The sequence below is a fragment of the Anopheles cruzii genome, chromosome 3 (assembly GCF_943734635.1).
Source record: "Anopheles cruzii chromosome 3, idAnoCruzAS_RS32_06, whole genome shotgun sequence".
Lineage (NCBI taxonomy): Eukaryota > Metazoa > Arthropoda > Insecta > Diptera > Culicidae > Anopheles > Anopheles cruzii.
In genome coordinates this window covers 36,757,503-36,785,352 of record NC_069145.1, presented here as the reverse complement: position 1 = coordinate 36,785,352, position 27,850 = coordinate 36,757,503, and the positions used below count along the sequence as shown (strand labels likewise).

The 27,850-nt window shown below is 48.9% G+C and overlaps 1 protein-coding gene across 1 annotated transcript in view; it reads right to left on the bottom strand.

The window, feature by feature from the left end:
• The window catches only part of LOC128272871 (mpv17-like protein), a 71,068-nt gene extending 52,482 nt beyond the window's left edge, over positions 1-18,586 (bottom strand). Inside the window, exon 1 of the mRNA XM_053010754.1 lies at positions 18,520-18,586. The gene's annotated coding sequence lies outside the window, so the exon portion shown is untranslated. The remainder of the gene's footprint in view (positions 1-18,519) is intronic.
• Positions 18,587-27,850: the final 9,264 nt, after the last annotated feature.

The following is a 27,850-nucleotide window of genomic DNA, read 5'->3' as shown; positions in this document are numbered from 1 at the left end:
GATATCGATGCACCCAGCGCATGCATCCTGCAGATGCTTTCACTTCGCATCCGTAACTCGATCTCGCCACAAAGCGCCTCGATGGACGATGGACGGTGCCGCTAATGGCTTCAGGTCCAAGGTCCCTCGTCGTCTAACAAAGCAGTTATCAGCAGAATGGCCGCCGGTTGGGCCATCGGTTGGGATTTGAGAAAAGTGATGGTATTAATCTTTGTTTGAGGAGACCGGACCCGAAAAGGTTTCAGGTTTGCTGATGCGGCCACCGTGAAGCAACCATTTGCGGCACCCCTTTTCGGACAAGTGTGTGTTCGTGCGTTGGGTTCTATAAAGTTGGTTCGCAACTTTAAATGTCCAGAGTAATGGCGGAAGGTTCATAAGATCAGCCAAACGGGCCACATGTTTGCGGGTGCGCTTATTTATTACCTCACGTGCGCCTAATCTGATTGAGCACGGTGGCCAAAAAGTAACGAGAATTTTGATTTTGAACATATTCCAGATTCCGAAAGAAACAACTGTTTTTATTTCTAAGTTGCCAACACTGTCACCAACATCTGTGCCAAATTACTGGCCAAAATAGTGATTAGTGTTTGCGATACAGGTTCTTTTGTGCGGAATGAAATTTCTGCTGCCAAAAAGGTTGAAAATGTTGCAGAGGAGCCTTCGGTGAGCAAACTCTATCGAAAACAGGAATTTGGAAGTGGTATAAAATGTTCAAAGAGAGAGGAACATCAACTGATGTGCTAGACATCAATGAAATCAAAGAATTGGTGCTCCAAAATCGTCGATTGACAGTCCGAGATCTTGCGGAGCTTGTTGAAATATCGAAAGGATCAGTTGAATCCATTTTGGGTGACCATTTAACCCTCAGAAAAGTGAAATGTCGATTTGTGCCAGAAAGGAGGGTTTTTTGCATCATATTTTCGTGATCATTTCGCGATTTCTTTTCCTACTCCACAAACTCGTCTCATATTGTTCTGCAACCACCGTATTCTTCAACCTGACTTGGCACCATGTGACTTCTGACTATTCGCTAAACTCTACAGCCCGCTCCGTGGACAGCGTTTTGAATTTATATAGGGTGTTCAATCACGATCACGATTAAATTTTAAATAACTCTGCTATTTGTAAGTCGATTTTGATTAACGACCAACATTTATTTAGAGTATAGAATGTCGTTTATGAACAATTTACTCAGCATACAATATCGATCAAATTACAACCTCCATTAGACACAGAAAAAGCGAATTTTTTATTGAATTTGACAACATTTCGGTAATAGACAACGTAATAGCAGCAATTTCCTCTGTGATTTTAGCTTTCAGTTCTTCAAAGGTTTTTGGTTAGATGGCATAAACCTTACTCTTCAAATAGCCCAACAGAAAGAAGTCAGAAGAAATTCGGCAACAATAAGCACGCACGGTTTTCACAGTTAAATAATTATTTTCAATGTACAGCGCTGCAATTTTAGCCCACTGTTTTACCGTAAATTGATCCATGACTAAGGCGGCATATTAATTTAAATTTAAATTTAAATTTAAATAATAAATAAAGGAGAATAAGAGAAAAATAAAGAATTTTCAGCTATAATCCCGTAGTTCAGTTATAATCCCGTATAAGAAATATTCCCGTTACTGGTTGACCACGGTAGTACTTTAATGCTTCCTTTCATCCGAAATGCTGTCACGAACTAATATCTGGGGGGGGCCGCGTCCATGCCACGCTTGGACCGGCATTTCATTTGCAAATGCATAAAACACGCGACTTTATGGATGACTCACGTAAACTTTGGATTCAGCATCGCGGATTTCGCGGACGATTTTCCTGAATCTTGAGTGGCACGGTGTGTGCGTGAGGTTCTAGACAACCCCCGTGCAGCTGCCGCTAAGCTGTCCCGGGGCGCGGAGCACATTTCAGCACTACTTTACGACGCCAATTCTGGCGCTGCGGCGGCTGCCGCGAAACCCGGTGCGGTGTGGGCAGTAAAGATTGCTGAAAAAAATGCCACTAATTTCAGTGGCCATTTTGGTTGTTGCTTTTTTTTCAGAGGCAGAGAAACGCGCTGCCACACGGTTCATTAAGCGAATCGGGCCGAGTGGCCGGCTTGCCGGTCAACCTGAACCGTGAAGGTGGTGTGGATGCAAATTATTCGACACCCCATTTCGTTGATGCACTTTTTAGCATCGCGGCCGTCCGTCAATTTTCGCACTCACTTTCGTCGTGTAAGGTGTGTACCGGCGCGAAACCTTGGCACACCGAACCGGCCTCGCCACGCCACGGATAATGAGGTGATGGAAAGTACATTTTACAGCCCGGTAATTTGCGTCTCTCGGTACGCGGCGGCGATGGCCGAGCCGAAATTGGCCCCGACCGACGGACGGATGGTGGGTTCAAGTTTCTCAACCCTCCCGACTGGCTCTCAGCAACAATCAGCCACACATTGGGCGGCAGGCATCACGTTTACGGCGTAATGCGCGCGCTCACGTTGCCGACTGCAAATGCCAGACGCTTATCTAATGATGATGGCTCTGATGAGATGCAGACGCGAAAGACCCGAAGTAACATTATCCGGGCCGCCGGAAAAGTCGGCACGCGGTCCCTTCCGCAAAAGAACTGCTGACGAGACGAGTCGTCGATAAGATTCATACATTCGATACGGGCCTCAGGTTTAGCATAGAAAAACCCATCGCCACGCGGTGGATAGAAACGCTAGATGTCGCAATGTCTCGCCGAGGAAGCCCGATGCCTTGCCGCAATTGGGCGGCACTGGTGGAAACGATTAAATCAAACGACGCAGGACACAGGCCCAGCACGTTTCAGAAATAATGAAATGCGTGGGGCCATTACCGAACCGAATTCACTGCCCCGGCCCCGGCAATGAGTCGGAAACGGACCTCGGCGGAGCGGCGGCCATCGAAATTGGAAGACCCCGAAACCGATAGCTGCCATTAGCTGCCTGGCGACGAAGACGTCAACGAGCATACCAGATGCTTTTAATGATTGCCATAAGAGACGGCCCCCGGGGGGGTGGGTGATGAAAAAACCCACCACCCGAAGGTCACAAGTCATTAAGGCTTGACGGCCGGCCAGTATCCGGTGCTCTTTTTGCGTGGAACGGGTTGTGCCGACGATTAATTCGAATGACGCTCCAGTGGTGACGGTTTGTGAAATCGAATCGAATGGTCGGAATCGGAAATTCCCGATGCCGAGCAATCGAATCCGTATCATCGGGCTTGTTGCATAACAACGATCGATTTGAAACATGTTTACTTAACCTGGAATCGCACCCGGACCGAGATATCGAGCTGCAGCTGACACCTTAATGCGTTTATTTATTGACCCCGGAGCCACTTTCGTGGGGACCTAATAGTTTCACGGGATAGCTGGGCCTATTATGAGGGCTTTCAGGGCGGGCCCCCCTAATGGCGCCCGCGTATTATACCGCGGCAAGTGTTGCAAATGTTCGACCGTTGTTCAGATCGTCGGTGTGGATACATATTAAAACTTCCACCAGTGTCGCATCGCGTTTTTTGAAAGAATGTCCCCCGGTTCCTTCGTCATCGCTTTTCGGGGCCGGATAAAACGCAACCGATAGACACTCGCGAGATGCTACCGAGATATATACAGCGCCGTCGACTGCCGGCTCCCACGGAGTCCCTCGCTGCTGCTGATGGCAGATGACCCCCGGAGTAGGCTCGAGTACGAGAACCACTTTCGGTCGATAAAAGGGCCGGCCCGAGCAGAGATAACCTGCGCATAAATTTTCAATCTAATTTCCCAACACCGAAACAAACGGCGTGTCGCGTCGCATATCGTCCTCTCGGTGCCGTTGTTGCGATAAGAGCAAATGTTTCGGCTTTTATTGGCTTTTCGGGGAGGGTGTCCGTGTGTTTGTGTTTCTGGGCCGGTTATGTTGGGGCTACCGGCAGACAGTGGCTGGAAAACTGTCTACCATTCAGCGAAAGGGTTTTTTTTTATCATGCGGTCAGGCGGACATTTATTTCGGCTGAACTCGAGTCTCGAGTGTCGTCAAGCGCCGCTGATGATTATAATTTAATCATCATTATAAATTCAACCCCGCGCGGTTGAGAATCCGGTTCAACCGACCGGACTGGGTTTACTTTTGTACAGTTTTTTTTCTGTGGTCCCCTTCGAGAACCGGTACAGAAACGTCAGAAACAGGAATCCCTTTCCCTGGGTTTGTGGAAAGGGCTAGGAAACGAAAACAAAAAGGTCATAGCGAAACATGAAACGCCCGGCGACCGACGACCGGCGGACGGTTTCATCTTTCTTTCACTTTTCCACAATCGGCCGACCAAAACGGTGCCCCCCCCCCGGTTCTCCCGGTGACGGATTTTTGGAAATCCTTTCTCGTCGGCCGGCGGCGGCGGATGTTGTTGATGACGATCGCCCGGCCGCCGGCCGCTAATGAAATTGTCGAACACGTTGTCGACGCGACAAACTACGTACGCTGGCGGTCGTTATGTTGGCCAATTTATGCGCCAATGCGCTGGCACCGGCTGCCGACTGAAACACAAGTTTGTGCTCCCGACATGAAAGAAATGGTAATGGTAATTGTATGATTATGAATCGATTTAAATGTTGTCCGGTGGCTGGGCGCCATTTCTCCGCCAAATGATGGGGTTGGCCATTACCGGTCGGTCCGCCGATAGTTGGGTCCGAATACTCGAAGAAATTAAGCCCTTGAATTAAGCGGGTGGGGTGTTATTTTTTATGTGTTTACGATTCCGAAACCCGGGCCCACCGTTTTAGTGCGCCACTCTAGGCACGGTTGGGCGAAAATTGGAATGTTTTCCGAGGCCACCGGAAGGCAGAGCGGAGAGCGGACCCTAATGGCATATTGATAGCCAGCGACCCGAACCGGCCCAACAGCGTCCCAAAGTCGGACGAAAGGGTTAGCAATTGTTGGCAATTGTTTGGCCGGAAGTACTTTACATATGTTCTAGTCCCGGCCCGGGAGGGAGCGGACCAGGAAACAATGCTTGATTTATGGGTAAGTTCAGCGCCGGGGATAGCAGCCAGCCGGGAATGGGAAGTGGCAGCGAGGGCGCAGGGCGGCATATTTGGCTCATTATTGTAAGGAATAAAATTTACCGGCCTTCCGGAATACATAATCATAGAGCCTCGAGAAAAGCTGGTTGAAAAGATCCCCGGCACTCTGGAGCCGGTTTTCGAGCCGAGCTAGAACAATTGCCGCGTTGGAAATGATAATGAACACAAATGGAAATCCTTTGTAAATTAGATTTAAATATACAATTTTTATTAGATGATTGGTAGGTACACGGTTCCGTGAGTTCCTTCCGCCACCACATTCACTTTAATTTACAGATTATTATTCGTCGGGAAACGAATGTAGAAAAATGTTCCGAGGTGAACTTGTGCTTGTGGTCAAACGGACACTCCCATCGTCGGGGTGTCGGCTGCTTGTCGTAAAGCTTAAAATGTATTCACATTGCAAACTAGGTTAAGCGCTTTGCTCGGTGGCCAAATAACGCGGAACACTGCTCCGGAAAGGTCAATATGGGGGCCGTTAGTGTTGCTAGTTTTACGTCATCCCCAATCACGCAGCATAAATTTGATTGGCCATCCACATCAACGATACCCAACTTTCGAATGGGGTGTGTCTCTGTGCGGGGCCACTCCAAGGATATGCAATCCGCGGGCCATACGAGTGGCTCAAAAGTAGCTTCTCATTTTATTAGCTCATTCCCATTCGACATAGCAATAATGTTTTCACCCTTTTCCGCGGGTGAGAAAAACCATCTGTCCTGCTAGTAACCGAGGCTAATAATCATAAAATTGGCTTACTTGGCCGTTGGCACAATTGGCCTTTTTAGAATCGCGAATCGCACTCACCACGCTCCGATGGGCCCCCGGGGGAGGTTAATGACACCGTGCACCGTGGTGATTTTTTGCACGGCCTCATTTCGTGCTTTCGCATCGGTTTGCGGTGCACAAAAACTGCACAACTGCCCTCCCAGCGCTGATGGGTTTAAATGCCCCAGCACGGCTGACCGCAGCATTCCGGATTCCGGTTCCGCTCGAGTCCATGAGTTTAGGGTGGCTAATGTTGCTACCGCAATTTGGCGTCATTGTCCGGAGGCCTTCGGAGGAATTTAATAATCAAACTGTGCGTTCTGTTGACAGTTGATGGCCGAGGCATTTAAATCAGGAATTCCACCGAACCCATTGCATCTAAAAAAAGCCAGAATATCTGTTCAATCAATTAATTCCTCAATTGATGTGAAAAATAGAACGTTCGTGTCAAGTGCGGTGTGTGGAAAATGGAACACTTTAAAGCCGTCCGTTTAAACATTGCAACCGTGTGACTTTTGTCGCACTTTAATAGCTGCACAGGCCGTGCGTTGCCGTAAGTGTGAACTAGGTTCTCCAACCTTCTACTGTATAAGTTGTTAATTCTCAGGATGAAGTAACATCGTGGAACATCGTTTTGCTGCCAATTATCGGCGATGAGCCTCCGCTCGGCGGAACCACCACCAATAAGCCCACACATTCGATCCATGCAATCCGTTCGCTCACTACGACCCCCAAGGCTCTCCCTCGGCGAAGGCCTCGTCCGCCCGCTAATGACAACCATCCCACATCCCGAGTGCTTTAAATTTATCCGCGCGCCCATCACCGTTCGTTCGGCGGTAATCAAATCACTTCATCAATCTTTCTCGATCTCGCCGAGATCTCATTATACTCCAATTTCCCTTCGGCACGCGGGACGCCCGGGCCCGGTGAAGTGCGGATCAATTCCCCGAAGGTTGGATTAGCACAACCGGCGAGGGTGGCGGCCGCCCGGGTGGGCGGGCCGGCGGAATGGAAGCTCGATAGCTCGTTTAACCTGAAACCCCAAACTACTCTACTACCGGGGGACGGGGGAGACGGGCGCGCGGATATCGGCTGATTGCGCGGCGAACGCGAATTTCTTTCGTCCGGATTTCGGCCGGCTACGAAGGCTACGTGGCCCGGCGCCGGTTCTTACTAATTTCACGAGCTCAATGAATCAATTTAATTTAATAACACACTCCTTCAATAGCCGGCCTTTTCCCATTTCGCGCGCGCGGTGACCCCGGAGTGGGCCCGGAGTGGCGGCGCCAAGCGCAGGAAAAGTATCTCAGGGCGGCCAAAAGGCCAGCCGCCCGCCCACCGACGGGGAGGTGAATGAAATGTGAGAAAAACGATCGTGAGGAAAGAATAACGGATGAGAGTTGGAGAGCGAGAGTTAATATCCGATGGCCGCCGCGTACTTGCGAGCACGTCGAGGTCGCCGCGCGTCCGTGGCACGGGTTCGAGAAGATCGGCCATCTTTCGCACAACGAACGAAGGAAACAACTGACTGACGAGGTCCTACGTAGGACGTTTGACCTACGTAGGTGTGTAACGCAGCACCATAAGTCTGAAGAAAACATTTTTCCGGAATATAACTATCGGAAGAGTTGGATAACCGAGAGTAAGCGGCTCAGAATTCATTGTCAAACTCAAGACAAGAAAATGTCAAACTCAAGACAAGCGAACGACAAGAACGGTCGAAAGACGTGAGAATTTTTATGCGCTTGTGGTTATTTGTCAGTTGCAAGGTGCTGCCGTATAACAAGAAGTTTGGTTTTAGTCAGCATCGGCCAATACCCGTACCACAACCCCTTAATTATGCCGGGCGTGATTTTCAACACATGGGCTGTAAGGTCCCGAGCATACGAAAAAAAACACAATATTTTTTTATCCAAAATTGGATTTATTCATCAACGTAATCTCCATAAAATAACTCCAGCGTCACTTTAACGTTTCAACACCTCTTTCATAGAACGATTTTTACTTTTTTCCTCAACATACGTCTCAGTGCAATTCAGACTCAATTCGAAGTGCATTTCAGACTTGTGACATGGTCTTGATGAAAAAAAAACCTCTTTTCTTTGCCATATACAGTCATTTAATTGATTGTATTGTTGATGTTATTTCCCTTCTCAATTCACGCAATTTCATTTTTCGGTCACTCAAAACGATTTATTGTCTCTTCTGATGGAGCAGAGTCCTTATAAAACTTTTGAACCCTTTGCTTCACTTGGAGAGTAATTCTTCCCATCAAGAAGCGGTGTAACATTAAAACACATAATTGGTTTTGTGTCATGATTTTTTTAAATATCAAAAGTAGTGCCACTCTTAGTACAATAACTCACAAACTTATAAGTCTAACAACTTATGATAAAATTTCAACAGCTTTCTTTTAAAAATTAGTACAGAGTGATCCAATGAAGGTTCTCTTTTTCAATTGCTTATGTTTGTTTTGTTTACTGTTTTGTGCGGATTTCGGTCTGGTAGCATCATCGACCCATTTTCTCCCAACCAAACCCAAAAATTAAGAAGGAGCCGCCGTAACCGTTGACAACGTACGCTACCGAGACTGGTTCTTCAGAAAATTTGAAGCTGAAAACTTATACGACATTTGGTTTTAATAAAACGGCGCTACGTGCCATACAGCGTCAGCCACAATCGATATTTTGCGCCCCATCTTCGGCAATCGAATAATCAGCAGAAATAGTGTTGTGATTAGGCCTCTAAGAAGCTGCGCTTTGACACTATTGGACTATTATATTTGGGCTGCAGTGAAACATAAATGTTACGCGAACAAACCAGCAACCATTCACGACCTCAAGACCTAAATTCAAATTGCTATAGCCGATATAGGACCAGATATAATCGAAAATGTACTCAAAAATGGGTCGACCGAATGGGCTACTGCCAAACCAATCGTAGTGGACATTAGACCAAAATTGTTGTCCATAAAAAAATGTCTTGAATCATCCTTTCGAATAAATGTTCAAGCATCGAAAAATATTCAGCCATTTTTGTTTTATAACCAAATGAAAAAGAGAACCTTTATTGAATCACCCTGTACTAATTGAAAAAGCGGCCAAATGCAATAAGACTAGTGCCATCTTATGTGTTAGGCCCGACGCTTTTCAGCCCATGTACCAGTATTGTACTCCCTGCTCCCTGCTGTTTGCCTTGCCAGCACTTTTCCGGTCAAAAAGCTCGGAAGGCGAAAAACAAACGAACCATAATTTGACTAAATATCAGGTTGGGGAAAAAGTAATCGACGTTTTTCACAACAGCTGCCTTTCGTGATCGATATCTCGTGAAGTATCGATCGTACAGCTTCAAGTTTAGGCTCGTTTTAAAGCTGATACTTTACACTTAAAAAACTGCTTTCATTGTTTATTGTTTGTTCCATTCGTTTGTGAGTTGCAGGGTGTAAACAATGGAAGTCAACTAAGAGAAAATTCGGTACATTTTACAGTTTTTCTTAGAAAACGGTGTAAATTCAAGCTAGACCGCTGAAATTGTGCATGGTGTTTGTGGTGCCGATACTTTATAAGCTAGCTAGGTCAAATTTTGGTTTCGTTGACCCGTTTCAGCTATTTTTTTATGTTTAAGTTGCACCTCGCACAGGCAGACCCGCCATCGAAAATGTCGATAAATTCACAGAAATAACCAAAGTTCATCAGCAGTTTAGTAATCGGAGCATCGGCCAGGAGCTAAAGATTAACTGTCAAACAGTTTTAAGTCATTTGCGCAAAGCTGGGTTCACAAAGAAGCTCAATGTTTTGGCGCCAACCTATTTACATAAAAAAACATGATGGCTCGAATTTCCATCTTCGCAATTTTGGCCAAACGGAATGAAATCGACCCATTTCCTAAACGGATGGGTAATGGGGATGAGAAATGGGTCACTTACCACAATATTGTGTGAAATCGGTCGGGGTCTAAGCGTGGTAAAGCTGCTTAACCGGTGGCTAAACCAGGAAAAACGGCTAGGAAGGTTCTACTAGGTATATGGTGGGACTTGAAAGGAACTGTTTATTGTGAGTTACTTCCGTGTAGCCAAACACTAAATTCAGATCTCTACTGTCAATTGTTGCATCGTTCGAAGCTAGCAATTGACCAGAAATGACCAGAATCGGCCAACGGAAGAGGTTTTGTGTTCCATCAGGACAACGAAATGTTATGCACGTCTTCAGTGACTCGCCAGAAAATTCAGGAGCTTGGATGGAAAGTTTTAATGCATCCACCGTATAGTCCGGACCTTCCACTAAGCGATTGATACCTTTTTCGCACATTACAAAATTTCTTGAGCGATGAAAAACTGAGATCAAAAAAGGATTGTGAAAATGGATTGCTCGAGTTTTTCGCCAATAACAACTAAGCCTTCTACGAAAGAGGCATTATGGAGGTATTTTTAAAAAGACAACAAATTTTTCAACAAAATGGTGCATATTTGACGCAAATCGGACAATTAAAAGTATCTTAAATAATGTTTTGAAGTTCACGCCAAAAACGTCGATTACTTTTTCCCCAACCTGATATTAATAGACTTTATCGTGCTGATTGGACCGTGACTCAAAAGTGACTCATCGGCAGATAAAGAGATTCATCGTTTCCACGCTGCCGCTGTCGATGATTATTGCATCAGCAGCTTGTGTACTCGACTCCAAAAGCCGGAGGTACCAACAACGGCCGCGCTGGTGAATCAGCAGTACGCGGGGGACTTGTTTAAAGAGATGATGCGGCGTTTATATTCTCCTCGAAATAAGTTTCTTCCAATCATCGCCGGTGTTGGCGGTGGTTAATGTCTACGGAATGTCCCGTGGCCGTTCGTGGAAGGCACCGCCAGGCAAACAGTATCGCGAAGGCACAACGTTTTGTTTCATTTCTATTGCGTAGGCATCACGCACAATAGAAGTCAGTCAGGTCGCCCGGCGAACCCGCAACTGAAGTTGCTCTATTGTTGACGAAAGATAATTGAAGTGGCAGATTTGTGATGAATGCGGTGCGAATACTTCCCACCGCGATGCTGCCTTTGTCGGGCCACCTTGGGCCACTGGAACCGACCTCCAGCAGCACTTTCGGGGGTTGCATTCCTCCTGGTGTCCTCCGAAACCCACAAACGGAGCACGGGCCTACGAGGCTTAGCGATTTCCAGCGACATGTGTTCTAATGGTCCTCTGCGCGCCCTAACGAAGTTTGATGCGCCATTGTGTGTGCGGCCCAACGCATCCGTGTGCACCGAGGACATCCCTCTATCCCTGAGAGCTGAAATCTGGCCCGTCGGGTCCGGGTCGTGTAAGTGTGGCCGGGAAGAATAAATTCTAATTACTATGTCGAGTGGCTTAATTGCGTTAAAGGAAACATAAAAGCCCATCCTTCGCGTTAATTGATCCTTCCTTACCTAAGAGGCCTAGCTGCTGGAACCAGCGTGTTTCCGTTGCAACATTCAGCTCCCTTTTCGCCATTCAGCCACGCTCGCCCCGTGCCTGTTCCTGTGTTGAGCGTCTCTTCGGAAAAGGGATTCGCCTCGGCCGGGCATTGTTATTTAAGGTTTTTTTTTTTTTCGTTCCGTATTCCCGTCGGGCCTGGGCGAAGATGGTATTTAAATTCAATACCCGAACCGCTCCGCTGTTGGTGCTGCAGCATAATCGTACCCTTGAGTGTTAAAAATTTATTACCACTTCGCTTATTTATCGATCGTTCCAGTCGATGCTCGGACCGAGAGGGATAGCGAAGGCGCATTAGGGCTGGCTGGTTGATGGTTCAGTGAAGCGCATGAAGGCAGCAACGCGTTGCCTCGATCGATCTCTCGCCGCTGATCGGTCACGCTTGTATACACATATCCTTTTTTCATTATTATTATTTTTAGGCTCCGCAACCGAGCGCTGCGGTCGCTCCGTTCGCAGCCCCGGAACGGAACGGAACGGCCGCAGCATATGGTTAATTATGAAAAATGATTGATTTCAAAAGTATTTCGCTGGAGAATATGGCACAGTGGAGAACCTGACTAGCTCTCGCTGGTCGGGTTTTTGCTTGCCTTAGCCCTTTTTTGTGTGCAGCTCCTTTCGAGCGCCGGGCCTCGTTTGTGCAGCGAGAGAACCGAGAGATCGGTGCGAAATCATCCATTATGGTGGGCTCTACACATCCTTCCACGCGGAGGTTAAACGAGAAACCGAGGGCCTGGGCATAACTGCCAACTCACCGTCTGGCAATCAATATTTCGCCTTCGTGGCCCAGTTCTAAGCCGGGCCCCGGTGCCCGCGTAATGGCCTGGAATACGGCACACGGCGTACGGTGGAACGGGGTAGCCAATGGGTTCCGTCGGCCGTGAGAGAGGGAGAGAAAAAAAAGCTGTTCACCCATCTTGGGGGCCACTCTATGATAAAACCGTCGATGAAACAACGATTGTTGCGAAAACTTCGATCACGAGCCGGGGGCCCCAAAACCCGAATCAAAAAATAAACATCGAATCGAAAACTGTCCATTGGCATGCCTTGAGGTCGACCAGGAAAACGCACGCTCGGTGCAATCACGCGCCCTCCAGCAATGAAACCGTAAAAATATCATTTTACATTACTTTGATGTTTTTCAATCACTGCCAACCCACGGGCCGCCGTTTCCTGTTCCGGGACCACCGGCCCGGAATGGCAATCGGTACCGGTCGGTTCCATTTCTCCCGCCCGAACGGAGCGAAATCCACTCAAGTGCCATAAATCAATCGAAATGGCATCCATTCGCTTTTTTATGGCATCCCAAAAACTTCAAAGTTCCATTCCGTTCAAATGCTACAAATCTTGCGCTACAAATCACACACGAGCACACAGGCACCGTGCATCTATTGCACGTGGCCCAGGTGCCCCGGCCGCCGCTGGAAAATAAAATGACTGCAATCCATCCTCTTGATATTTGATACATCACGCGAACTCGGCTTTTCTCGAAACTCGGCCCGGGAATTATGTTTTCCTAGCTGCCGCGCCGCCCACCAGTGGGCTGACGTGGCGCGGTGCGCAACGGTGACACCGACGGTGACAGCGCGGGCAATCAAATTTCAATCCTCACTCATCCCGCGGCCCGACCAAACGGATCAAGCCGACGACCCCGACGATTCTCTCACCTTGCCCCGAGGATCGGGACGGCAGACGGGATGGGAGGGGTCTTCCTTTGATGTTCCTCGGATGGCAGCGGGGAGGGGCTTAGGATTAAGGCGAACGGGACGGGCCAACGGAGCGGAAAATCGGGTCGGCGCAGAGCTGAAGGCCGGAGCCTGAGACTGAGTGACACACCGGGACGGGACGGGAAAGGGACCGAACCGAAGTGAAAGTGTCGGAAAGGTGTGAAAACACTCGCACAACCGTTTTCAGCGGCGCACCGATCCGTCGTCCTTGGCGAAGGATGCCAAGGACACACCTTCCACGTTTACATATTAATCATTTTGCGGTGCGATGCCGGGGCGGGACGGGATATTTGATATGTACCATTTCCATTGTTGCTGCCCGGCGGAAAAAGGTGCTCAGTTTCCGAACCCCCGGAGCACCGACGTGAGCCTACCTCCCTCCGTTGGGTTTACGATCCTTTCATCAAGATTGGCAAAAGATTTAATGCACAGAACACGGGACCAAGCTTAAACTCATTACTGCGTTAGCTGTAACATGAACAACGTGCGTGGTACTTAGCTGCTGATTGTCAAGTGGGAAAAGTGTCAGATTTCCACCGAGAAACCGGTGGCGGTACTTTTAAAATCTCAAACCACGCCTCGAGCCATGCCATGCCGTGTTCAAAGCAACATCGTAAAAGTACGCCAACAACCAATCCCATATCTCAAACGTAGTTTGATGTTCGCAACGTTTTGGCTCAAGGTGTACAAACATGAAGTTTGTACATTTTGTGATTGCCAACCTGGAAATATTGATTATTAATTGTTATAACGTGTTGTTATAACGTGTTATAACGCAAACTCGATTAAGATTTTATTTTGAAAAAGACCAGCCGATCACTCAATAGCGTATCGCAAGTTAAATTTTAATATCCAAAGATCGTGTTTACTTCTTTATTACCAGGACTTCAGGATAATAAACAACACGACAACGCTCGTCCAGACAATTCACGAGCAACTGAAGGGGCTCTAAGAAACCTGAAGGCATGGTTTCGGCATCTAGCAAAAGATTTCAAAGTAAAACCAAACAAGTTTTGTTCTGCGGCTTACTTTTAAGGAGGCTTGAACATGGCGACTTTTGTGCCTGGCAAATAAGACATGTCTGAGGAAGCTTACAGTGAGCACGTCCTTGGACATGACGGTCAGCGTGGATCACCTCCGAAAAAGTTAAGGGACACTGGCCCTCAGCATTGATTGCACGGCCCAATCGCCATGGTCAAAAACAATGCTTTGTGTTTGGTGGGATTCAAAGGGTTCGATCTACTAAGAGCTACTCAAACGAACAATTATTTTGGCGTGACTTACACAAAGATGGCAAAAATGTATAGCTAACGATGGCACATACTTTGAATATATTAGAGTATTACATTTAAATGCTTGTGAACTTGTGTTTTCGTTAAACAAATCCCAATTGAACCGTAAAATGATTTCCGAACCATCTATAAATATGATGAAAACAATTTAAATATAATACAAACGAGAACTACACGGTGAGGCATAAAAAGAATAAATAGAATGGAATAAAAGAAAGAAATAAATGTGTGAAAGAAATATAAAAATGAGAACTTTTCTTACCGAAGCCATATGCGACACCAGCAGCCCTTTGATCGAAACTAAAACTTCAATTGTTTCACACTTGAAACCCCACGAAAGGGCCCAAGAGGGTCTGGTTCGGAGGGGTGTACCACCACGAAACACGTGCCCGGGCGCGGTGTGGTGTGTACACGTTTCCGTTCGAGGATGGTGACAGTCGCAGGCCAAGTGACTAATTGCGTGGACAAACAACCATAAATACGACCCCTTCATTTCGGCGCTGCTTCGCTGCTCAAACCACCCGGTTCCGACATGAAGTTTTCCAGCACACACACACACTTGAAGGAATCGTCCCTTCGACGGCGTCACGATGCATCCGCAGGTCTGGTGCCCAAACACAACATTCTTATAATATTCTCTTTGGTGGTAAAAATTAGTACGCCAGCATTGTTGTTAATTATGATAAGAATTCAAATTGCAGCTAATTAACTAATGCGCATCGTGGTTGCTGCTGCTGCTAATCACATCCGTCGCTTCGGGAAGTTACGGGAGTCTGTCCTTCACGACGGCGGCGTTTGACGGCCGAAGCAAATGGTTCGTCAGCGGCCGTGCAGCAGCAGCCCGTCCCGTCACGCCACTGAACCGTAATAAATCATGGATGTCATATTAAATCGCATTACACACCGCCGGCCGGCCGGCGAGGCACCACGAGAACCGCCGGGATCGGAACCCAGGGGCCTCCCGGTCTGGTAAACAACGCAACTCCACATGGTATCCGTTCCTTCCGACCACAGCAGCAGCAGCAGCAGCAGCATGTTTTTGCCACGGATCCATCGACCGCCCCGAGCCCACCCAAGGACCCGGCCGAGCCCGGCGGCGACGGTGGCATGGGGCGGTGAAAGGTAAAAATAGGCCGAGGCCCTCCCATAGCACGGCGCGCCACAGCTATCTGTAAACATTTAAATCGAATTGAAAACCGGCGGCGTCTTTCGTAATCGCCGTAAGCCCATCGGCAAATAAAAGGCCGCCAAAAAGGTACGCGGTTCCTAGCCACTCACAGTTCTGGGGCCAAACCGGGGGCGCGCCGGAAGTGCGTAGCCGACGATTAAACGTGGAACAGATCACATCTTGCTCCGGGGATTAACGCCGCACTGAAAAGCCCGAAGAATGGGAATCGTTGAATGGAGAGCCCGAGGTAGTTGGAAAATCCGGAGCATCGAATCGAGCCGGAACCTTCGTAGAAGCCTCGCTTGCCGTGTTTGAAGACGGGTTTAGAGGGTTGATAAGAGAGTGCCTCAATCGATCGCGGGGATCTATGTTTACCTAGTTGGCCCGGCACCAGAGTGCGCTGCAGCTCATCAATAAACAAGGGCACGGAAAGTTTTGTTTGGATTCAATTCTGACGACAGAAATTGGAGCTGTAAATAGCGGGATTAGGCGGCCACGGTACGGGAATTATTGCTCGGAGTCGTGGGTCGTCGGCCGATCGATAGCACACACCGTGATCCGTGGCCAGCCGTGGAGTTGAGGGCGTCACGAGGGATTCACGGGCTGGACAAACGCACCCCGCAGACCCGCGGCCAGATAACGAATCCGCCGGTTTATGGGTGCCATTAAAGTTGGAGCCGCCGGAAATTGTGTGGCCGGAGTAATACGATATTGCTGTTTATTGGAGTAACAGCCGACACGCCACTCTGGGCTGGGCCGCAACCCTCGGGTCCATGGGATAAATTCAATTTCCTACCCGACCCCGCTGCGGCTGCACCGTGCGCGGACGCGGAAGGACTTACCTGATTGCTTTTTGGACCATCCGGTATGGCCGGGTGGGTGGAGGGCTGAGGCGGGCGATGACACACCGACCGATGAGGGGTCGCAATTCCGCTGAAAGCAGCAGCAGCGGCAGCGAAAAAACCAAACACAAACGCGAAAAGGTGGAACGGATCAATTAAGAATTTTTACTTGTCATACCATAAAGATTTATGACGTTCTTCGCGTACTGGGCTCGGCTCGGCTGGGTTCGCACCCAAGTGCCGACCCAGAGCGGAATTAGTTCCCGACGGCAAGACCGCGCCCCACCAATTACAGGAAACCTAAGTTCCCTCCCCGGACCGCTCGCAGGACTCGGACGCGGACGAAACTTTCATTCCACTTCCCACAAATCCCATTTCCCGGTCCGACGGTGGGTTGAGAATTTTCCAAACTATAATTAGAGCTGGAAAATTTAAGTGGAATTCCTAATGAATCGAGAAACGAAGTACACACCTTCGTCCGGACCGGGACCGGCCCCCCGCCAGGTCTCCCCTGTAAGTGGGGAAAAACTTCCCGGAACGCTCCCTCGTGGAGTGGTGAAACTTTTCTTTGATTCTCCGGGTTTTTTTTTATTGCTAGCTCCGCTGGCGATGTCTGGCCCGTGTGGTGTGATGTCCGACCTGGACCTGGAGCACGATTCCACCGAAAATCGTTCCCCCCACAAACAATGTATGATGATAATTTGTGCTGAATTGGTGGCGCCCCTATCGCGGTTCCTTGGAGCCACGGAGCACGCGCGCTCTCTCGTCCCATCCTTCCGTCCGTCCATCTGCTTGGCCCCCGGTGGGCCTATCAATTAAAACTTTTCCTCCATCTTGACGGGACGTCGCGCACGTCTTCAGGCGGCGGCGACGGCCCCGCTCGAACCGGACCGTTTGCGTTTGAAGAAGAAATTAAGTTTTAATTATAAATGACGACCCGGTGCCCGGCCGGACGGGGGGGGGCTATCGTCGGCTGTCGGAGCGATATGATGGGCCTCGCTTTATTGCTGGCCATTCGACCGGCTCCGCACCCGACAGGGCCGAGGTCTCGGGGCCCTGTCAATGGTGTAGTTTCGCACGAACGAACATGACATCATACACGCAATAATAATGGCCATAAGAGTTGTTTTAATAGTTGGATATTAATGGGAACGTCTCGTCCGGCCGACCGACCGTCGGAACGACGGAACGACGGCCCCTCCGGCACACGGCCTAATGGATTAACAGCGAAGCGAAGGGAGAATAAAATGATGGAGAAAAGGGACGGAAAACCGACAGAGCGAGAGAGCGAGAAAACAAAAAAAGAGGGCAAAACAGGGACTATGATTGACCAAAGTGTCGGTGCCAGCCAGCTGACAGGTGGGCCACGAACCGAAGACAGAAGCGAAGAGAAGAACCCAAAATCCCGGGTGTCCCAATCCCGCGGCGGCGCCCGAGGGCGGCGGCGGCCTGGCAGGACAGCGATAAAGGCGGCGGCAGGAACGGCGAAGCAGCCGGCGAGGCAACACCCGGATAGGGGTACGGATAGGAGCCCGCCGACGGTAAGGGCGCGGTCCGGCGGTCATTTCACACCGTCCAATTGCTACCGGACTTTACCTTCTGCTCGCTTTTCCCCCGTCCGCCACCCGCTCGATACCGTTGGCCGCGGACGTCATACGGGCCGGTCGGTCGGGTAGCGTCTTCGAAACATATGCGCGGTTCCGTTGCTTCTCTCGGCATCGGCAGGCCGCCTTTTAATGCCGCCTTCCGCGGCGACGTCGTGGAGGCGAATATTTACGATTCAATTTCGGTTGCCATTTAAATTTTTGGCTCAAACCAAGTTTGGACACCAAGCCATTTGGACGCAAGCGCATGAAGATGAAGACGTTTCGTGGACCGTGGCGTAATGATGCATTTGGCGGCAGTTTGAGGCTCAGATTGGAATGGGCGATAAAGTGTAATAAATTACATTCGCACACCCGGCACCTAGCGAAGCGGGAGATGCGCGAAACGATAAGATTTGCTTCTCCGCTCCGCAGAGAGTGACAGTCCGACACACAGTTTGGCCAACACCAAAAACATACAGTTTAGACTTTCTAAAAATATGCGTTCAATTTGTAGTAGTCAATGTTGAAAGCAAACTAACCGATTTGTTATGCGATTATTTGGATTTATGCGATTTCAGTTACAATAAGGAAAATGTGTCAAACATACCTCTTTATTCCTTCTCTATGGCACCTAGTGGCTGGTCTGGTCGATGCCTGGCGGAAGCGTTATCTGAAAGTTGAAGAATGTGGCTACTGTAAAAATGGTCGTCGAATCTTTCAGTACGGGGACAATTTTTAAGCTTTGACTAATAGAACTGTAGTTCTAGGGTCTAGGGTCTTACTGTAGTAAGACCCTCGTAACTGACAGTCTAACACGTCAGAAAAGAATTAAAGAGGCAAAAAGTAAATTGGACGTTTGCGGAAATCTTCTCAACTGTTATTTTTGTTATTATGTTATTGTTTGAGCGATTTTGAGTATACGCTTCTTGCATCTCTTTTAGCGGGTCTGTTGATCTATTGCTTATGTATTGTTTGTTGGTCAGTTCCGATTTACTAGTTTGTTGATTTTTAGTTTACGATTAAGGTTGATTGGTTGGAAATGCTTTAAGATATTGTCTTATACTTTACATATTATTTTTTCTTTTTTATTCTTGCCAAATGCTTAACATTTGGTAAATATGTGATTAAAACTTTCCGTCTCTATTGTTGCAGATTGGTATTTTCGGTTATACAAATGACCACGTTTAGGCCAAAACAACATTTATTTTCAATCAGACCAGATTTCTCAAGCACCCAAGCTAGAGAGTCTTGTGCCAGATGTGCCAGAAGTCGAGTTTCTAAAGTTCATACCTTAAAATGCGACAATTCCCCAAAAGAACGAATATTCACGGACCAAGCCAGGATCAATTCAAGTGATGCGAACTACTCAAATCTAACGTGCTCGTTGCTGGTGAACGTTCACAAATGGAAATGGATCTATTGGAGCATTTAAACAATCCCGTTATGAAAAGTACGCACGTTAAATAAATTGTTTCTAATTGCCTCGGGAGCTCGGTAACTTTTGACATTTTGATTCGATGATGTTTTCGTTAAAGACCTTTCGGGAGCTTAGTCTCAATACTTTATTTCAGAGTTGCAACCACACAAAACCTTTCGCAAAATTTACATAAATCAGCCAAAAAATACGTGGCTACGGTTCTTTAAATAATAGAAAACAAAATCCTTCTCGATCTAACGACCTTGAATGGGTTTCGCTTTACCCTCGAATGACTGATAAATAACTTATTCGACTTCCTTAACTGATACCCAGGGAACCCAATAAGCTAACTTAGAGTATTGAACTCCAGGTTAATCTATATGATCTCTAGCTTAGAGTACTGAATTGAAGTACGTGGCACGTTTGATTGTTGCAACTAAAAACATAAACAATTGAAACACTCTCAACTGTTTGTCCTAGTAATGGAAAACTTCACGGTTTACCCAATCCCTATTTTCAATCTAACCTTTCCCAAGCTACGCGCTACCAGCGTTTGCTTTTGATTAAATCATTCCATAAACCAGCGCACATCAAACGGTTTCGAAGAAAGTGCAGTGTTCCGTCAACCGTCGGGAGTAATAAAACCATCGCCATTATAGTTTCGCCAGCTGCGGCTATCCCATCGGAAAATCGATATTAATCAGCGAGCGCTGATTAGGTGGCCGGTTCAAAGGCTCCCAACGCACCTTCCGATCGGCCGCGGCTTCCGGGACGCCGGAAGTGTACCGCGCCGCAGATCAAAGGCGCGTTCGCTGTGTGTTCCGGCGGCCAGAAGGACGGCGTTTTCCCGGCATCAAAAATCCAAGGTACCCAATCCGCCGACCGCCGGCAAGTGTGAAGACATTTCAAAGCGAACCCAGCGATTTGGTAGAACGAACCGCCAGATAAAAAAAATAAATAAAACGAACGTCAATAAAGCATCACCTTCTGCTCGGCCGTCGGTGCTCGGTTATGCTGCCACGGCCCCACTTACTCTGCTACCAACGCCGTGCTCGGGTCGGTCGTTTCATCTTTGGTCGGCCGCCGGTCCACAAGAAGGCGACATTGAAGCGGGCGAGCGAGAACCGCCGCGCCACCGGGCCGACCCACGGCTAAGAGCCGTCCGCGGGGAAAGACGGGAGCACCCGCCGCGGCGAAAAAGGGTCAAAAAGTGAGAATTGTTTGTTTCAAATTAAAAGCCATTTGATTTAATTAAACAGTGTTTCTTGAGTTTTCTTCCCATTTCGCTTTCGCCGAACTTCCGAAGCCGTTTCCGACATTCGTCTTCAACCGGGGCCCGAGACACTCTCAAGATCCGTAACCTTCGCACCGGGCTTCCGAGGTCGTTTTTCACGGCGCACATTTTGCGCCCGTCCGCAGCAGGTGCCAGGTGGCGCGGACGGACGGTAAGGCCGGCGGTGCGGTGTGGGAACGACAATTCGCCCGAGATGAAGCCAACCGAAAATCTAATTTGGAAATAATCTCCCGACATCGATCGCTTCGCCGGGTGGGAGCCGCCCTGGGAGCCTTTTTCTATTTTGGCCCCACAACGACGTTTTTGAATTTCATTCCGCGTTATCACTCCGTGCGGCTTCCGCCGATTGGTTTGAAATCAAGTGGGATCAATATTTGTGCCTATTTCTGGAGCGACCCCCGGCGAAAGTCACGAACCATTATGCACGGCGCGGAATGCTAGGAGATAATTTATTCATTCGCGCAACCAAAATAAGCACTGGAGGCCAACCAAAATCACATAAAATAGGGGATTGAACGTGTAACGATGCCTGATCTTGAATAACTTTAGCGTGCTGGGCTTGGACTGTGTTTATTTCATTCTTTTTTTTCATTTTGTACTTCTGCATCGCTGTGACAAAAACCTTAAGGATACTAGAACCACCATACACAGGTTCGAAAAGTAACAAGATGTTATTAAAAAACTATATAAAATACAGCGTCGTTTAATAAACAGTAAAATAGCAACATAGAGATGGGTCCTTCCTCTGTCAAACGCATCCAATTTCATGCAAATCGGATGAAAGATTACAAACTATGCGCGTTTCTGTATTGGCAGAATTATGACGCTTGTAAAAAAGGACACAAACGAACAAAGATCAAATATTACATTTTGTTTTAAAGTTGATGAATTTTGTACCCATAATTTGTTAAAACAAGTTAATGTGGATTAAAGGAAGAGTAGAGTTTTTGTTTGGACTCAAGTCAAAATAAAGTCAAGTCAAAATAAAGTCAAGCCAAGAGTAAAGATAATGCTGATCCCTTTTGATGAATCGAAGGGTATAGTCCACAAGGAATTCGTCCCTGAAGGTGAGATGGACAACAGGGAATATTATTTAGAAGTAGTGAAACGATTATGGTTAAGAATTTTACTAGTATGATGTGAATATACGGTGCATAAGCAGATGTGTTTTGTTACAGGACAATGCACATCCTCACAAGACCGTCGCAGTTAAGGAGTTTTTGAACAAAAACTTAATATTTGTCATTAATAACCCTGTCACCATGGCACTATTTTCTACTTGACGGATGTTTGAGGATATTCCTTCCAACGACTTCAAAAAACCTATTAAAAATGTCATTGCAAATTTTGAATGTTGCAAAAGTTGTGTTGAGTTAAACGGAAACTCCTGAACTTAGGAACTTTGTTCAATACCAACTTTAGCGTGTTGTATTGAAAAGCCTTGTACAGTCTTTATTCTAAGCATTATGCTTTATCCTCGGTGACGCAGTCTTTATGCGTTCATTATGTGATAATCCTGCGCTCCTCGATTCTCTAGCTCAGAACAGCGTTCCGCCATTTCCGATGAGCCGGAGTACTCGTGAACTTGTCGGGCTAACATCGATTTCTCTGCGCCATCGCCAATTCCCAGAGATCAAATTCGCCAAATGATCCGATTATTTCCGTCCCACGTCCGCACCCTTAGCCCGCCTCTCTTTCTCGTTGTGCGCCTTGTTTCCAATTCCCCTCACGGGCCACGCTTCCATTAATTCACGTTCTATAGCGGAAGACGGGAAAAAATTGACTTTACAAAATTTGAATACAGATGATACCGCCGGATGCCAAATTTGCCTGCGCCAACCCATCTCCGGGCGAACCACTTCCCTGCCCTGCCACCCGGCCACCGGCAGCTCCCGGACCGACAGCGAGTTTATCAGTTCGACAGCCGAACCCATTAAGTCTTGCCCAATAAAATCCTTCGCAAGTTACCTTATCTAAGATCTCCATAATTTCCACTTTCTTACCCCTGCCCGCGCCCGCTGCCCATTAAACGGGTGCACCGCGCACACGGCCACGCAACCCTTGGGTTTCCCCCCGGACCAGACGAAGCATGAAAATTGGGCCTACTCACGAATAGATGAATCGATGCAGATAGACTCTCCGACCCATCCCGGTGGTGGGGGCGCGGGGCGCCTGCATAAGGGGCTGCCGGTTAGCTGGCCGATGTATGCGCATAATTGACGATATAAACGTTTCGGTAATGGTGGCCAGTCAGCCAGTCGGCCAGCGAGCGGTTTATGATGGCCGCCATTCTGGTGGCAAGATTTTTCCTTTGCTTCGCTTCGCATTCCCGGACATTTGGCTGGGACGAGCTGCTGGGACGAGGTTGTTGCGGTGCGGCACAGACACAATGTTTAGTGGTTTTTCCTTTCGCTCGGCAAAAGTAGCAATTTGAGGCACGACCCAGAAAATGATCGGCCATCAGCGAGGGTCCCTGAGACGGTGTTCTCGGCACGGAAGCAGCTCGCAGTCTCATTTTCATCCCGCACATAAGTTATGCTTTCAACAGCGAATTGGTGCGTTGGCCAAGCGTAACACACGGCGGCGGCGGCGGGGAAGGGCTTCCGTGATGATACGTCCGTCCGTCCGTCCGTCACCGATTACCGGGCCGGGCCAGAAATAAAACTGCCAAGACTCTGCTCGTTGTGTGTTGTAAAATTTGCAATCACCGTACACCGAAATGTGATTCGAGAGCGGACGCACCGGGCCGGGACACGACGAGACATTTATGACCACCACTTACCATTAAAGGTGCACACACTATACGACCTTTTCCGAGAGCGACAGTTGCGAAAGCCGCGCGAACGATGATGCGCGACTTATGACTCTATCGCACGCCACGCCAGGGCCAGCTTTCGGGGGGTAGTTCTTGGCCGCGGCTGTTTTTCGCGACAGTCGGCGAAAAGCATGGGAAACGGTCCCATTTCTCGTGCCCAAATCCAATCCAATTACATCGAACTCGGTTCGTTCGGCGCGGCGCGGGAACCACTCGAAAGCCCCGACAAAAAAACGTCGACGGTGAAAAGACGACGTTGGTCCCAATTCCAATTTCGGACTACGGCGATACCATCGCACCGGGGCCCACAATCCGTTAGACCAACAAACGGTGGCCAATTTCGTTGGGCAGATTTCAATTTCCCAGAGCTGCTGAAAAATGCAAATGGTACAGATCGCCGTTTTCATCGCCGGCCCGACGCGGGTTGGTCACAGTTCCTGGTGGCCCTGCTGACCGGCGAGGGTTTATTTTCGCAGAGCAGTTCGTTGGCGCAAAAGTGGGACTCGCTAATGAAATGTACATCAATCGCCGGCGATGATTGCTTCGCCGAATCGGCAAACTTATCAGAAAGCAACTCCGGCACACCGAAAACCAACCGACCGCGTTCTTGGGAATTAGTGTCAAATTAAGAGTTGCCATCGGAAATGCTGTCGGAAGGAGTTTCGGTTCGGAGCTCATCATAACTCAACTCGGATTTAATCCGCGATCCTTCACCGCTCATTGATGATTTCGAATCTCCTATCCGGTTCGGGACCCCCTTTCGATAAAGCGTCCCTAGGGGACTTCAAGCATTGTTTCCATCCTATCCGCGAGCTCTCCCTCGATCCCGATTCTAATTGATTTACTTCATCGACCGGGTCCGGAAAGTGGAACGACGTTAAGCACCCCGTGGCCCCCACCGCCGGGGGACACACTGATTTGCCAGCACTTAACGTCCGAAAAGAAGCTGGCTGGAGCTCTCCGTTCCGTCCGTTCGTCCACGCAAACGCGCGGCCGCTAATGCTACGCTCGTGGCGAGCATGGTTCGTGTCTTCCGAAACCGAACCGCAGCAACAGCAGCAGCAGCAACAGCAGAGACCCACGCTCGGCGATAAATCATGCGAGCACGGACCAACCATCACCCATATATTTATGCAGGGCCCAATTAAAAGAGCCAGCCAAAAATAACAACTCACGATCGCTGCGCTGCGTCGTGAAGCGGCCCGGCCCGGCCCGAGAACCGCGGAGATTAATTACACGAACCGTGCATAAAGCGCGGGAAGCGGGCAGGAATGCGAAGAATCCCTGTCTTACCTGGCCGCCGCCGGCCACCATTACGAGTGCGCCCTCATCATCATCGGCCTCAGTGGTCGGTCGGTCGGGGCAACATTATCGATGCACGGTTGATTGATTCACGAGACGAGACCACATCTAAATGATAATGTGAATCCGTCTCATTGGCAAGCCTCATCAGCTTCGCTGCTGCAGAGAGCGGCTATCGATCATATCGGGGACCGGCCAATTCTGCGGTGGCCGCGGTGAACAGATTGAGTGTCTCCCGAAGCCGGAAAGCAGTTCTCGGCCAGCCAGGGAATCTATGCCTTTCGCGGGAGCCCATGCCCACTGGCGTGGGGCTCCACAAAGCTGGTTCCATGATCGAAAAATTCGGTCTTCGGTGCGTGCTTCGTGGATCGGTTCGTGCGTGCATGCCGCGGCTGTAGCCTTTTCTCACGATCCCAACGGTTCCTCACGATTCCCGGTTCGCGTGCATTGCCCGGTTTCGGGTCCAGATGCAGCCGGTGAAGCGTCCGTACGAGGGCTGATCAAAAATGTTCGCGACATTTGAATTTCCGCGTATACCCGATTTTCCGATTTTTTATGGCGTTAGGTTGCTACATATGTTAGTGATTTATGGTCAAAAATTTCTGCCATTTAGAGTAATCAATCAATTTTTGACAGCTGTTTTGTTTGGACAAGATTCGGCTCATCAGTGATGCCGTCTATATCTCCTAAATCGTGTTATAGCGTCGTCCTTTCATGGCCTCCTTTAGTTTCCGGAACAAAAAAAAAGGCCACAGGCGGCCAGATATGCAGAATATGGTGGCTTTGGCATTATTAGAGTGTTGTTTTGGCCAACACTTCGCGTAGAAACCATGGTACAGGAGCGCGACAGCCAATTTTTGTTTTCCCACAAATTCGGACATTTGAGACGCATTGCTTCGGCCGAATTGCGCATAACTTGCAGGAAATATTCTTTATTGACCGTTCTATCCTTTGGAAACAACTTATGATACACCACGACCTCGGTAATCGAAGAAAACTGTAAGCAATACTTTTCACATTCGACCAGACTTGGCTTTTCGACGTTCACACCTTCTCGGCCCTCTGAAAACATTTCGAACCACCGATAAGCGTTGCTTTTGGTCTTAATAGCTTCACCATAAGCCACAGTCAACCTTTCGAATGCGTTCGCACTTTTAATTTCGTTTTTCACACAAAATTTCATAACGATTCTTTGCCATCCATTTTTTTGGGAGAGTCAAAAATCGACGATGAGCCAAAAGAAAACCCAAGAAAAACAACTGTCAAACATTGACTGATTACTCAAAAAGGCCGAACTTTTCACTATAAGTCACTGACATGTGTAGCAACCTTACGCAACAAAAAAAAGAAAATCGGATGTACGTAACCCGTGGAAATTCCAATGTCGCGAATATTTTTGATCAGCCCTCGTACACGTCCTTCACAGCGGGACCGTTCGGTTGAACCATTTCTTCACCCTTAGGAACCGTGCACCCCGGACGGACAGCCCTGGTCGTTCATCTCAGCAAATTGAGATGACCTTGTCGCCGGGCGAGCCGCAGCAGTAAAATGGCGCACAGCGGCAGCCGTGACGACTTTCGGCGGGGTGGGTTGTAAAATTTAGATAGTTTGTAAAACCGCCTTCACGCCGTTCGCCCGGTGGCCGGCCGAGAGGTGGCGAGTGCCTGAAGACGCTGCTGCTGCCCGAGCCGGGGGCGGCGTGATTTATAGCGTGCAGCAGCGCCGGCTACTAACCCGGCCACTTGTCCCGGCCGGACCAGGGTTGTCGCCGCCGACAAAAGTGTGCCGAGATGCGCGCGCGAGGTCCATTAGCGGAAACAAAATCATTGCCAACCCCGGGGTTACTGGGGACCGGTGGTCGTGGAAGTTAATCCACTGAACCGTAAACAGGAAAGCCGGTCCAATGTTTTGCAGCCTTGAAATACGGTTTTGCGAAGTAGCGGACCAGTAGAGTGGCTGCTGCCCAAGAGTTGGCAACCTTTCCGAAGGCTGGATTGCGTTAAATTGGCATTGGCAAAACTGTCATGTCGTGTGCTAGTGACACTTACGTCGGGATAGTCGAGAAAGTTGCTGTAGTTGTGCCGCCGTTAAAAAGTTTATGACTACCAAAATAAATCATTAGAATGCAATCCGGGCGGCTTCTCGGCCGCCAAACAATTATGTTCCAGTTTCACCCGAGCCCTCCCGAGTGTTGTCCTTCTTCCAGGCAGCAGAAGAGGCAGACAAAGTCACAGCGGCCGCTTTGTGATGCTGATTTTCCGAAAGTCACTGTTGCGTAAAGCGTTACGAATACTCCGCGCGCGCGCCACACTCCGTTCAAGGAGTCTGTTTTAGAAATGTTCGTTGTTGCGATAAAATTTCTCTTGCCACAGCACGACGTGCCCGGGACGAGGACGTCTTCGACTTGGGATAACAGTGTTGCTGGGCCCCGGACGGGCGAATGCGGTTCCCTTTTCGCTTGGTCTTTTGTTGTGAAATTTTCTACAGACAATCTCCCTCCGGTTCTGATACGGGCGCACCCGCCCGCCCGCGGTCCAGCATCCGGCCCCGGGGATCTCCTCCATTGTGTGTGCACCAACAAACAGGAAGAGCCTGGCCCGGGGGCCTGGCACGGCTCAACCGCAGAGATACCGAACCCGAGCGAGATGCTTTGGTTTGCGGATTGTTGCGGGAACGTACATTCATCGGCACAGGCTACCAGGCGGCCAGGGCCAGGGCCAGGCGGCATGCTGGCGCATTCTTTGGCTTTCTCCATTCTTTGCCATATTTCTTAATCGAATCACCCGCCTTCCCGGGCCCTGGCCTCGATGCGGTGTGAATGGAAGCACTTGTTAAGAAACTTCTTTTTTATCGCCCAGCCCAGGTTGGCTGCCGGGCCGGGCCTCGGCGAATCATAAAGCCAACCGGCGGCCAAGAGCAGAAGAAGGCGCTTTTCCGAGCTCCTGCAACTGAATGTGGACTGTGGCCGCCGCGTATTGTGTGACACCCGCCCGGACCCGGGCTGGTGCACCGCAGCGGCCGAGCATAAATTGAATTTCCGTCCCGCGTCTGACGACGATGACGATGATGATGATAAACGAGACGCTGATGATACGTTACACCGTTCGCCG